General features: G+C 44.5%; 1 protein-coding gene across 1 annotated transcript in view; it reads right to left on the bottom strand.

The window, feature by feature from the left end:
• BDH1 (3-hydroxybutyrate dehydrogenase 1) overlaps positions 1-6,512 on the bottom strand; it is a 69,298-nt gene extending 62,786 nt beyond the window's left edge. Inside the window, exon 1 of the mRNA XM_017873489.1 lies at positions 6,331-6,512. The gene's annotated coding sequence lies outside the window, so the exon portion shown is untranslated. The remainder of the gene's footprint in view (positions 1-6,330) is intronic.
• Positions 6,513-11,288: the final 4,776 nt, after the last annotated feature.

Here is an 11,288-nt window from a genome sequence, read left to right as displayed (position 1 = left end):
AATTCTAATTTTTCTTGGCTCCAAGTCTTCAAAGTAATTTTTGTCACTTTGTTTTAATTTTTTTTCTTCTTTTTTTCCCCATTTTCCTAATTTGGAGTCACTAAAACTGACCTGTGCTTTCATAAAGCCCCAAAAATTGAAGCTAGACAACTTCAGAAGAAAATAACAGTAACCTTATTTACATACATTTGCCACTTTCATACCTGCCTACTGATGTATAAAACTTCAGAGTAATGTGGCTTATAACAATTTTCCAGGATTGTTTTTTCATTCGTTGTTGTTTTTCTACCTTCCTCCCCCTATTTTCTCTTCATACAACAAGAGACTTCACCACCTTCTACATATGAGCTTTCCTAATAACTTGGGACCTACCTATCTAGGAATAAACCATCCTAGCCATGAGACACCAGATGAAACCTGGGACGAGAGACTCATTTTCTCCTAAAATGCTTTCTCCAAAAGATTTTTAAAAAGAAAAGGAGGGAAATGTGAAAGGAACATAAATCTTGGGGCCCCCAAAATCACTAAGCTAAGGGAAAAGTCAAGCTGGGAACTGCTTAGGGCTAACCTGCCTCCCATTCTATTCAAAGTCATCCCTCTGCTCACTGAGAAAAATGCATATCAAATTGCCTCCTTTGGAAAGGCTAATCAGAAACTCAAAACAGTGCAATTGTTTGTCTCTCATCTACCTGTGACCTGGAAGCTCCCTCCCTGTCCTGCTTTTAACTCCAGTTGTCCCACTTTTCTAGGCCAAACCAGTGTTCATTTTACATATGTTGATTGATGTCTCATGTCTCCCTAAAATGTATAAAATCAAGCTGTGCTCTGACCACCTTGGTTACATGTCGTCAGGACCTCCTGAGGCTGTGTTACAGGTGCACATCCTCAACCTTTGCAAAATAAACTTTCTAAATTAACTGAGAGACCTGTCTGAGATTTGGGGGGTTCATGGAGGGAAATGAGGCATGTATGTAAGCTAAATGAATAATTAGAAGTCCTGTAAGTCTTCTAAAAGAGGGACAAATAAGTGTCATCGGAGTTCTAATAAGAGTTTAGGATAGGCTTTGTAGAAGAGGTAGTATCCTGAAAGATTCTCAGTCAGAATGATATACCCTAAAAGAGGCCCTTGACCTGAGAGACCATGGTGTTCTCTCCTGTCTGTTTGCCTCCTAGCTCACACTCTCCTCCAATACCAGCTGAATTTAATCATTCCTAGCCCTTCCCTTGCTGGATCTGGCCCTGCCCAGGGTCTGAATGCCCCTGGTCTTCTCTGCCCTCAGTATTAAGTGCTCAGTGTTAAGTGTTAATTCCTGCCCTTAGGTCGCCACCTCCAAGTCCTCACAGAGCCAGTGTGCAACCTGCTTTGCTGAGTTCTGCTGGGGGATAGAGAATAAAAACTGTCTACTGCCCCAAACCCCACAATCTTCTGTTTGTTTTGATGCAATTGAATGTTATTAAAGTTTTGTGGGTTCTTTTTTTTTTTGCTAGAAATCACACCCTTAATCTGCAGAATTTTAGAGGTATTGAGTAGCTTTTTCTACAATTGACAGCAAAGGAAAGAAGCACAGTATATTATTCTGTGCTGCTTCTAAAACAAAGCTGTGGTGCTCAGAATCTAGTGTGTTGAAAAGAGCCTTTGACAACTGATCTTAACGTGACTATAATATTGAATTCTGTGGATTAATGAGAACTGGAGGAGCTGCCTTTTCCTTGCAGTGAATGAGCAAGTAAAACAAGTGCTTGACCTCAAGGGGAAAAGATGGGGAGCATGAGGCATCCCCACCCACTTTCTATCTCTTAACTCTTACGTATTCGTTAAGATGAGGGTTTGTTTAAGCACAAGCATTTTGTGCATAGGAATGGGTTGTCTGTAAATTTAAGCAATGTTCTTTTGAGGTAATTGGGATCTTGGAAGAGGGAACAATATAAGGATATTTGATTTAAAAAAAACACCTGTGCCCATCCTACCCTAAGCTCCAGCAACCCATACAATTTATTCATTCATTCAGTTTGCACTGAGTCCTTATGATGTCCCAGTGATTGTGCTATATTCTTAGAATGGAATCATAAATCATAAAGCAGGCTCCCTGTTTGCAATAATACTACAATTTAGCAATAAATGGTTGATTTCTATGTACCAGCCACTGTGCCAAGTGCCCTCTATGCATCATTTCACTTACTTTTGCAGCAATTCTAAAAGTAGCCTAAGATTATTCCCATTTGCAACTGAAAACATTGACAGTTAGCAGGTTCAAATAACTTGCCCACAACAATACAACCAGGAAGTGGCAAAGACAGATCCCACCCAAGTCTGTCCTACTCCAAATGCTTTGCTTTAAGCACACCACCAATTGTCCTGAGGTTCTTTCTTTGAAGAAAGGGATTTTTAAAATCCCAGTTTCTGTGGGATTTTAAATCTATTTCAAATCTATTTGGAGTACAGATTTTTTCTTTCTTTTTCTAGAGTTACAGGAACTCAGCATGTAGTACAGAATTTTTTATAATCAGCTGGGCATCATTCATGTGGATAATCCAACAGAAACGAATTGCTTTGTTACACAAATTTCATTCAATGAGTACAATACAGATGACAATTTCTGATGTCTTCAATGAGGAAAAGTTATAGGTTCTAATTGATTATATTGATATGTTTTGGCTATGTCCCTACCCAAATCTTATCTTGAATTATAGCTCCCATAATTCACATGTGTTGTGGGAGGGACCTGGTGGGAGAAAATTGAATCATGGGGGTAATTTCCCCCATACTTTTCTCATGGTATTGAATAAGTCTCACAAGATCTGATGGTTTTACAAGGGGAAACTCCTTTTGCTTGGCTTTCATCCTCTCTCATGTCTGCCACCATGTAAGATGTGCCTTTTGCATTCCACCATGATTGTGAGGCCTCCCCAGTCATGTGGAACTGTGAGTCTATTAAGCCTCTTTTTCTTTATAAATTACTCAGTCTTGGGTATGTCTTTATCAGCAGCAAGAAAACGGACTAACACAGTAAACTGGTACCAGTAGAGTGGGGCACTGTTGTCAGGGTACCTGAAAATGTGGAAGCGACTTTGGAACTGGGTAACAGGCAGAAGTTGGGACAGTTTAGAGGGCTCAGAAGAGACAGGAAAATGTGAGAAAGTTTGGAACTTCCTAGAGATCTGTTAAATGGCTTTGACCAAAATTCTGATAATGATATGGACAATGAAATCCAGGTTGAGGTGTTCTCAGATAGAGATGAGGAACTTGGGAACTGGAATAAAGCTGGCTCTTACTATATTTTAGCAAAGAGACTGGCAGCATTTTGCCCCTGCCCTAGAGATTTGTGGAACTTTGAACTTGAGAGAGATGGTTTAGGATATCTGGCGGAAGAAATTTCTAAGCAGCAAAGCATTCAAGATGTGACTTGGGTGCTGTTAAAAGCATTCAGTTTTAAAAGGGAAATGGAACATAAAAGTTTGGATAATTTGCAGCCTGATGCAATAGAAAAGAAAAATGCATTTTCTGAGGAGAAATTCAAGCTGGCTGCAGAAATTTGCATAAGTAATGAGGAGCCAAATCACCAAGATGATAGGGAAAATGTCTCCAGGGCATGTCAAAGACCTTTGTGGCAGCCCCCTCCCATCATAGGCCTGTAGGCCTAGACGGAAAAAATGGTTTCGTGGGCTGGGCCCAGGGGCCCCCTGCTGTGTGACTTGGCACCCTACATCCCAGCTGCTCTAGCCATGGCTAAAAGGGGCCAAAGTACAGCTCAGGGTGTTGCTTCAGAGAGTGCAAACCCTAAGCCTTGGCAGCTTCCATGTGGTGTTGTGCCTGCGGGTGCACAGAAGTGAAGAACTGAGGATTGGGAACCTCCACCTAGATTGCAGAGGATGTATGGAAATAACTGGATGTCCAGGCAGAAGTTTATTGCAGGGGTGGGGCCCTCACAGAGAACCTCTGCTAGGGCAGTGAAGAAGGGAAATGTGGGGTTGAAGCCCCCACACAGAGTCCCCAGTAGGGCACTGCCTAGTGCAGCTGTGAGAGGAGGGCCACCATCCTCCAGCCCCCAGAATGGTAGGTCCACTGACAGCTTGCACCATGTGCCTGGAAAAATTGCAGACACTCAATGCCAGCCCATGAAAGCAACCAGGAGGGAGGGTGTACCCTGCAATGCCACAGGGGCGGAGCTGCCCAACACCATAGGAACCCACCTCTTGCATCAGCATGACCTGGATGTGAGACATGAGGTCAAAGGAGCTTCAAGATTTGGCTGCCCTGCGAGATTTTGGACTTTCATGGAACCTTTAGCCCCTTCACTTTGGCCCATTTCTGCCATTTGAAATGGGTATATTTATCCAATGCCTGTACCCCCATTGTATCTAGGAAGTAACTAACTTGCTTTTTGTTTTATAAGCTCATGGGCAGAAGAAACTTGCCTTGCCTTGGGTAAGACTTTGTGCTATGGACTTTTGAGTTAATGCCAAAATGAGTTAAGACTTTGGGGAACTGTTGGAAAGGCATGATTGGTTTTGAAATGTGAGGACGTGAGATTTGGAAGGGGCCAGTAGTGGAATAATATGTTTTGACTGTGTCCCCACCCAAATCTCATCTTGAATTGTAGTTCCCATTATTCCCATGTGATGTGGGAGGGACCCAGTGGGAGATAATTGAATTGTGGAGGTGGTTCCCCCCATAGTTTTCACATGCTAGTGAATAAATCTCATGAGATCTAATGGTTTTATAAGGGGAAACCCCTTTCACTTGGCTTTCATTCTCTCTTTTGCTTGCCACCATATACAATGTGCCTTTTGCCTTCCACCATAATTGTGAGGCCTCTCCAGTCATGTGCAACTGTGAGTCCATTAAATCTCTTTTTCTTTATAAATTACTAATTCCTGGGTATGTCTTTATCAGCAATAAGAAAATGGACTAATACACATATAAACTTTGAATGATGGCCAAGCATAGCAGCTCATGCCTGTAATCTCAACACTTTGAAAGGACAAGATGGGAGGATCACTTGAGCCCAGGAGTTCAAGACCAGCCTGGGCAAAACAGCGAGACCTTGTTTCTGCAAAAAGTTTAAAAATTAGCCAGGCAACATTGTGGCAGGCCAGGTCTCCATAATGGCTGAACAGGTAGGCCTCCATAACAACTGTTTCCACACTGACTGAGTGCTGAAGTTAAGTGTTAAAAGCTGATAGAGTCAGTGCCCTATACAAAGGCTTGCATGTAACAATAGCCCACCAAGAGTTTTGCCTAGGCCTTTCCCGGGCCTTGAAGCATGACAAAATAGTGAAGGAATTCTTAACAGGAACCATTTAAGATTAAACAAGTTTTATTGTGGATCTTAAGGACCTCCCCAGACCTTCATAAGCAAGCTTTACTGGGGACTAAAAGAACTCTCCAAAACTCTGTGATTTAGCAGGACACAAGATAAGGGTAATCGCCCCAGCACCTAGACCCATTTAGATGAAGTGAATTTACTAAGGCTCCAAAGGCAGGCCTTCAGGACTCAGATCTTAGTTAGATTAGAAGAAGTTAATCACTTACGTCTTTAGATGAACGCACACGTACACATAGACATATAGCTTAGAAGGTATATAAGCTCTGGAAAACTTTGTAATTTTGAATTGTGGCAATATTTTCCAGACCTTCTCCCTGGACCCAGTTACAACAATAAACTCCCTTCTTTCCCAGTTCATCTGCATCTCATTACTGGGCTGCAAGAATAAGCAGCCCGACCCTCAGTTTGGTCTGGGAACAAGGTGAGGTGTGCCTGCCTATGGTCCCAGCTACTCAGGAGACTGAGGCAGGAGGATCCCTTGAGCCCAGGCATTTGAGGCTGCAGTGAGGTATGATTGTACCACTACACGCCAGCCTGGACAACATAGCAAGACCCCATTTCTAAATAAACAAATAAACCATTTTGAAAGACAAAAGTATGTAATGAGATTCTCAACCCGTAAAACTGATTTGATTTTCTAAACTTCAAATTCTGTTTTTTTCAAAGAATATCTAATGTATTACAATAAGCTGCTTTAAAAAACAAGATACAAAACCACATGCTTATTTTGCCTAATTCTCTTTCCAGTTCTTTTCCCAATGAATACATAATTATTTTTTATTTCTCCCTATTGCTACCAGGGACAGAGACTACTATTTCAAAAAGAAAATCTAATTGCAAAGCTGCTGCCTCTCTGTTTTGGGTTAACAGCACCTCTTTCCAAAGGCCTTTTCACTCCTCTCCAACCTCCTCCCTTTCTACCAGTCCTTACCCATGGCTCAAATTTTCTTCTGCTGACAGCTCTCAGTGACAGCCCTCACGTTCAAGTTCAGCTGTCTCTCACCTTAGCCGGTGGGTGCTACAGGGTTCCCTCAGCACTATCAGCACGCAGGATCCTCTCCAGGTAAATGACCAGCCAGATCCTCTTAATTCTCAGTTGACAGGGTGTATAGACACCCCTGGAAACCTTTTCCAGGCTTTCTGTATATTCTTTCAATGCTTGTCTTTAGCTGAGAATGGAAATTCTCACATATGTGTGATAAGTAAAGGTGGGGCGGGCTGGGATGTTTTTGTGTTTGTCTTTGCACAGGCAAAGTTCAACAGCTTTGTAACTGTTTGTTTTAAGCTTAAAATGTCTGTGAGTTTGGCCCTCTGACAAGCAGAGGGTCAAGCACAGATGCTGCTGCTTAGGAATATATTAAAAATAAATGATGCCAAAGGGCAGCTCCCGCTGACTCCATCTTTAGCTCTCCCTGCCAGGTATGTGTGGGCATAAATTAGCACAGGAACTGGCCTGAACAGGATGAGAAATCTTCAGAGACTGCCCTGAGCATAACCCAGAATCAGGACCTGAGAAATATTTCAAAATGGCCAAGTGGCTTTAGATAGGGCCATTTGCAAGAAGAGGCTGGAGACTCAGGGAGGAGTTACAATTTGAATCTGAAGGCAGATTCAAGGAGGTGGGGCCAAAGCCATACGCCTTGAATATCACAATGGAGGTAAAGGAAGAGTGTGTCTGAAATACAGGAGATCCTTCAGGACATCTCTTAGTATTCCCATGCCCTGTGATTAAAGTCAATGGAAAATCACAACAACCCAATTCAGGCAGGACTACTAATGACCGAGACCCTTTAGGAATGAAGGTTCCGGTCACCTCACCAGGCAACAATCCATGACCAGCTCAGGTGCTTGCTGAGGGCAAAGGGAATATGGAATGAGTAGTGAAATAAGACAGTTATCAATACCAGCTACAACTACATGACCAGTTTTAAAAACAAGAACTATAATTGTCACGAGTGTGTATTCCTTATTTTGTTATGAATATGTTAGTGTGTGTATAGCACCTTTGTTTTCTTCCCTTTCGTATTCCTTTATCGTGTTACATAAGATGCCTTACTTGATCTCATAGAATTTAATATTGCTAACTTTACATCATAGTGTTTAAGTTACAGGATCTCAAGAAGAGTAAATATCACCTGTGAACCCCCAAAATGAGATAAGTCTTAGTCAATTTAGGAAGTTTATTTTACCAAAGTTCAGGACACATGCTTGTGACACAGCCTCGGGAAATCCTGAGGACATGTGCCCAAGGTGGTCAGAGCACAGCTTGGTTTTGTACATTCTAGGGAGACAAGAGACATCAATCAACGTATGTAAGATGAACATTGGTTCTGTCCGGAAAGGTGCAATAACTTGAAGCAGGGAGGGGGCTTCCAGGTCATAGGTAGATGAGAGACAAATGGTTGCATTCTTTTGAGTTTCTGGTTAGCTTCTCCAAACGGGGCAATCAGAATATGCATTTATCTCAGTGAGCAGAGGGGTGACTTTGAATAGAATGGGAAGCAGGTTTGCCTTAAGCAGTTCCCAGCTTGACTTTTCCCTTTAGCTTAGTGATTTTGGGGCCCCAAGATTGATTTTCCCTTCACACACCTAAGGACTTTGTACCCTCTTCTGGGAAGAGGATTAGCGCAGTAGGGTGCAGTTGTAGGAAGGATAGTTGTGTCATGTTAGACAGAACTACAATCTTGTTATTGTCTTTTTTTGAAGGTTAAGTATGATTTAAGGAGATATGTGTGGGTCCCAAATTGACAAGGAGCGGACTGGTGATGGTTAATTTTATGTGTCAACTTGGCAGGAGTGGAAATTGTAAAATTTTTTCTGTAAAGGTTTTATTATGCAGAGGAGGGGCTCAGTTCTTGGCAGCTGCTTTCCTCATGGTGGCCCAGTACCCAGATATTTGGTCAAACTGATAGTGATGGGATGCAGTCAAATGCATAGTCAGGTTGGGGTGGATCCCTGGGGTTTCTCCCCACCTTCACGCCAAAAACAGAGCTGAAAGACTGGACTGCTGGTCCCAGATGAAACCCGTGACTCAGACTTAGAACTTCTATTCCTGTTTTCCCACCCTTTCCTGACTGATTCTTCTGAATAATGTCTTTTAACCAACTGAGTGTTGCCTTTTCCAATTGAATGTTGCCTTTTCCAATACTACCTATTGGCCTGCCCCACCCCTATTCTGAGCCCATAAAAAGCCCCAGACCCAGCCACTTGGGGAGGTGAGAACCACCCGACTGTGGGGCTGGGGAACCGCCCCCCATGTCCCCTCTCTGCTGATAGCTGTTCCGCCACTCAATAAAATACTTCTCCACCCCCTCACCCTTCAATGGCCAGCGTATCCTCCTTCTTCTGGGGTGTAGTACAAGAGCTCGGGAACCATCGAATGTAGGTACGAGCTATAACACAGGCAAGCTGGGGCATGCCAGCCTGGCTGAGTAGGGCCCGGGCAGGGCATCACCAGCTGGGGGTTCCCAGCTTGCAAAGTGACCAAGAAGAAAAATCCTACATGAAAACATTATTCTGGATGTTTTTGTGAAGGTGTTTTTTGAGTGAGATTTGACTGATAGAATTTGAGTAAAGCAGTTACCTCTATAATGTTTAATCAGCTAAAGGGCTTAATGGAAAAAGACTGACTTCCCCAGGAAAGGAAGAAATTCTGCAAGCAGACTGCCTTCAGATTCAGACTGTAACTCCTCCCTGAGTCTCCAGCCTCTTCGCCTACCCTACAGATTTTGGACTTACCATGCTGTTACAGGAAAGGGGTCCCAATGCAGGCCCCAGGAGCAGGTTCTTGGATATGCAAGAAAGAATTCAAGGCAAGTCCATAGAGTAAAGTGAAAGCAAGTTCATTAGGAAAGTAAATGATTGTTTTAAATGGCTATTCCATAGGCAGAGCAGCTCTGAGGGCTGCTGGTTGTGCCCCCCTTTTTTTTTGGCTATTTCTTGATGATATGCTAAACAAGGGGTGGACTATTCATGCCTCCCCTTTTTAGACCATATAGGGTAACTTCCTGATGTTGCCATGACATTTGTAAACTGTCATGGTGCTTGTGGGCATGTAGCAGTGAGGACCACCAGAGGTCACTCTCATGGCCATCTTGGTTTTGGTGGGATCTAGCCGGCTTCTTTACTGCAACCTGTTTTATCAGCAAGGTCTTTATGACGTGTATCTTGTGACCTCCTATCTCATCCTGTGACTTAGAATGCCTAACTATCTGGGAATGCAGCCCAGTAGGTCTCAGCCTTATTTTACCAAGCCCCTATTCAAGATGGCGTTGCTCTGGTTCAGATGCCTCTGACAAGGCCTCTACAGTCACATGAGCCAATTCCTTAAACTCTCTCTTTCTGTCTTTCTCTACACACACACACACACACACACACACACACACCACTGTATATAGATTGGTTCTGTTTCTCTGGGGAACCCTGACTGATATACTCACTCAGCGTGGTCTGCTTCCTGGACAGGACTCTGATACAGCATTGAAATAGATTCCTCTGCTGTGGAATTGGTCTATCCAGGACCTGCAGCATACGTCAGAGGTAGGGGCCTGGTCTCAGGCCAAACAGGACATGTGAGACTTGCTTTTCACCCCCTCCACCCCCTGAGGTCTCTGCAGTCCCTGCTGTCCAGGTGCTCACAGCCCAAGGAAGGGAACAGGCACTCTGCAGCTTCCTCCCTTCCAGGACAGCTTCGGCCAGTGTGCCAAGTTAGGCATAGCCATGGAGCTCTGGGACGGGGAGGGAACTCTCCCTCCAGCTTGGGGAGGGTGACATAAATTAGGCGTAGCCATGGAGCTCTCGACCGGGAGGGAGCTGCTCCTTCAGGCTGGGGCAGGAAGGAGGGTGAGCAGCAGGAGATAAGGATGTCCAGGGAAGCTCAGTCCACGTTCACTGGCCTCTGTTCAGAGGGCACTGGAGGTGCATTAACTTTACATAAAAGCATCTCAAAGACCAAAAAGCCTTCAAGACCTAAAGATGTGAGTCTCAAATGGTGGGGTTCCAGGTTCCTGAAAGAGATATTTTGAACAATGGGGCCTTCCCAAGCATCTCCCAGACCAGAACGTATTATTAATTGGCAAAAAGAGAAAAAGAAAATCTCAATGAAATAAAAAGGAGCATGAGTACTTTCGGTGCCATCGCTCCTTCTCTCACCATTGTCTACCAGCTCTGTCATTACCCATCTTCCTCAGAGATGTTTGCTTCAGCCTCTCCCATCCTTTCCCCTCCCTTCTCCCCTTTCAGTCACCCAGATGCCCTCCTGTTCACCACTTACATGCAGCTCCCTGGTCCATCCCTCTGCACCCAGCATTACAAGGAGGTCAGGGAGGAGCTAGCAAGGACCGGGTCGCCAGGGGGTTGCTGTCAGGACTACCCTCTCCAGCAGCTCCAGGTGGCAGCCTTGGGACCTGCCCAAAGGCAAACACTTGGAGAAGGCCCTGTCTCAGGAGGGTGATGCAGGCTGTGAACAGGGCATCAGCTGTGGCCTGAGCCAGTGGCCAAATTGGAAGGAGGAGCATGTAGAAATGAAGAAGCTGAAGAGAAGAGGCTGGGGAATGGCTGTGGGGGACCCTGGGGGGCTTATCTCCTCCAGGCAATGTGTCTTCAGGGGTGTCCCTCTGACTCACAGCAGATTCACTGAGTGATGGGTGTGCTCTTAAGGCAGCGTAGCCACCTAGCAACACATCTTTTTTAGGAAGCCCTGGCCAGCCAGGGTATCTCTAGGTTGTCCTGGTTTAGCATTGCCTCCTAGCTGGAGACTTCTTGAGGCAGACTAAAGGTTGCTGGAACCTCTCTTGCTTCTTCGCCCCTCCTACTTCCCCAGGTTCTGCTGCCAGCCTCCAGTGCAGGAGAAATTTAGCTTCCATGTCTCAACATCCTGCTTCCTCTATCCAAGCACTAGGTCAGGTCTAGGGAGGTGAAGGATGTAGGACTCAAGTTGGGGTCAATTAGGGAAAGCCAAGG

The sequence above is a fragment of the Rhinopithecus bieti genome, unplaced genomic scaffold (assembly GCF_001698545.2).
Source record: "Rhinopithecus bieti isolate Rb0 unplaced genomic scaffold, ASM169854v2 scaffold_5626, whole genome shotgun sequence".
Lineage (NCBI taxonomy): Eukaryota > Metazoa > Chordata > Mammalia > Primates > Cercopithecidae > Rhinopithecus > Rhinopithecus bieti.
Note: the sequence above shows the minus strand (reverse complement) of the source record. Positions and strands in the feature narration are given on the sequence as shown.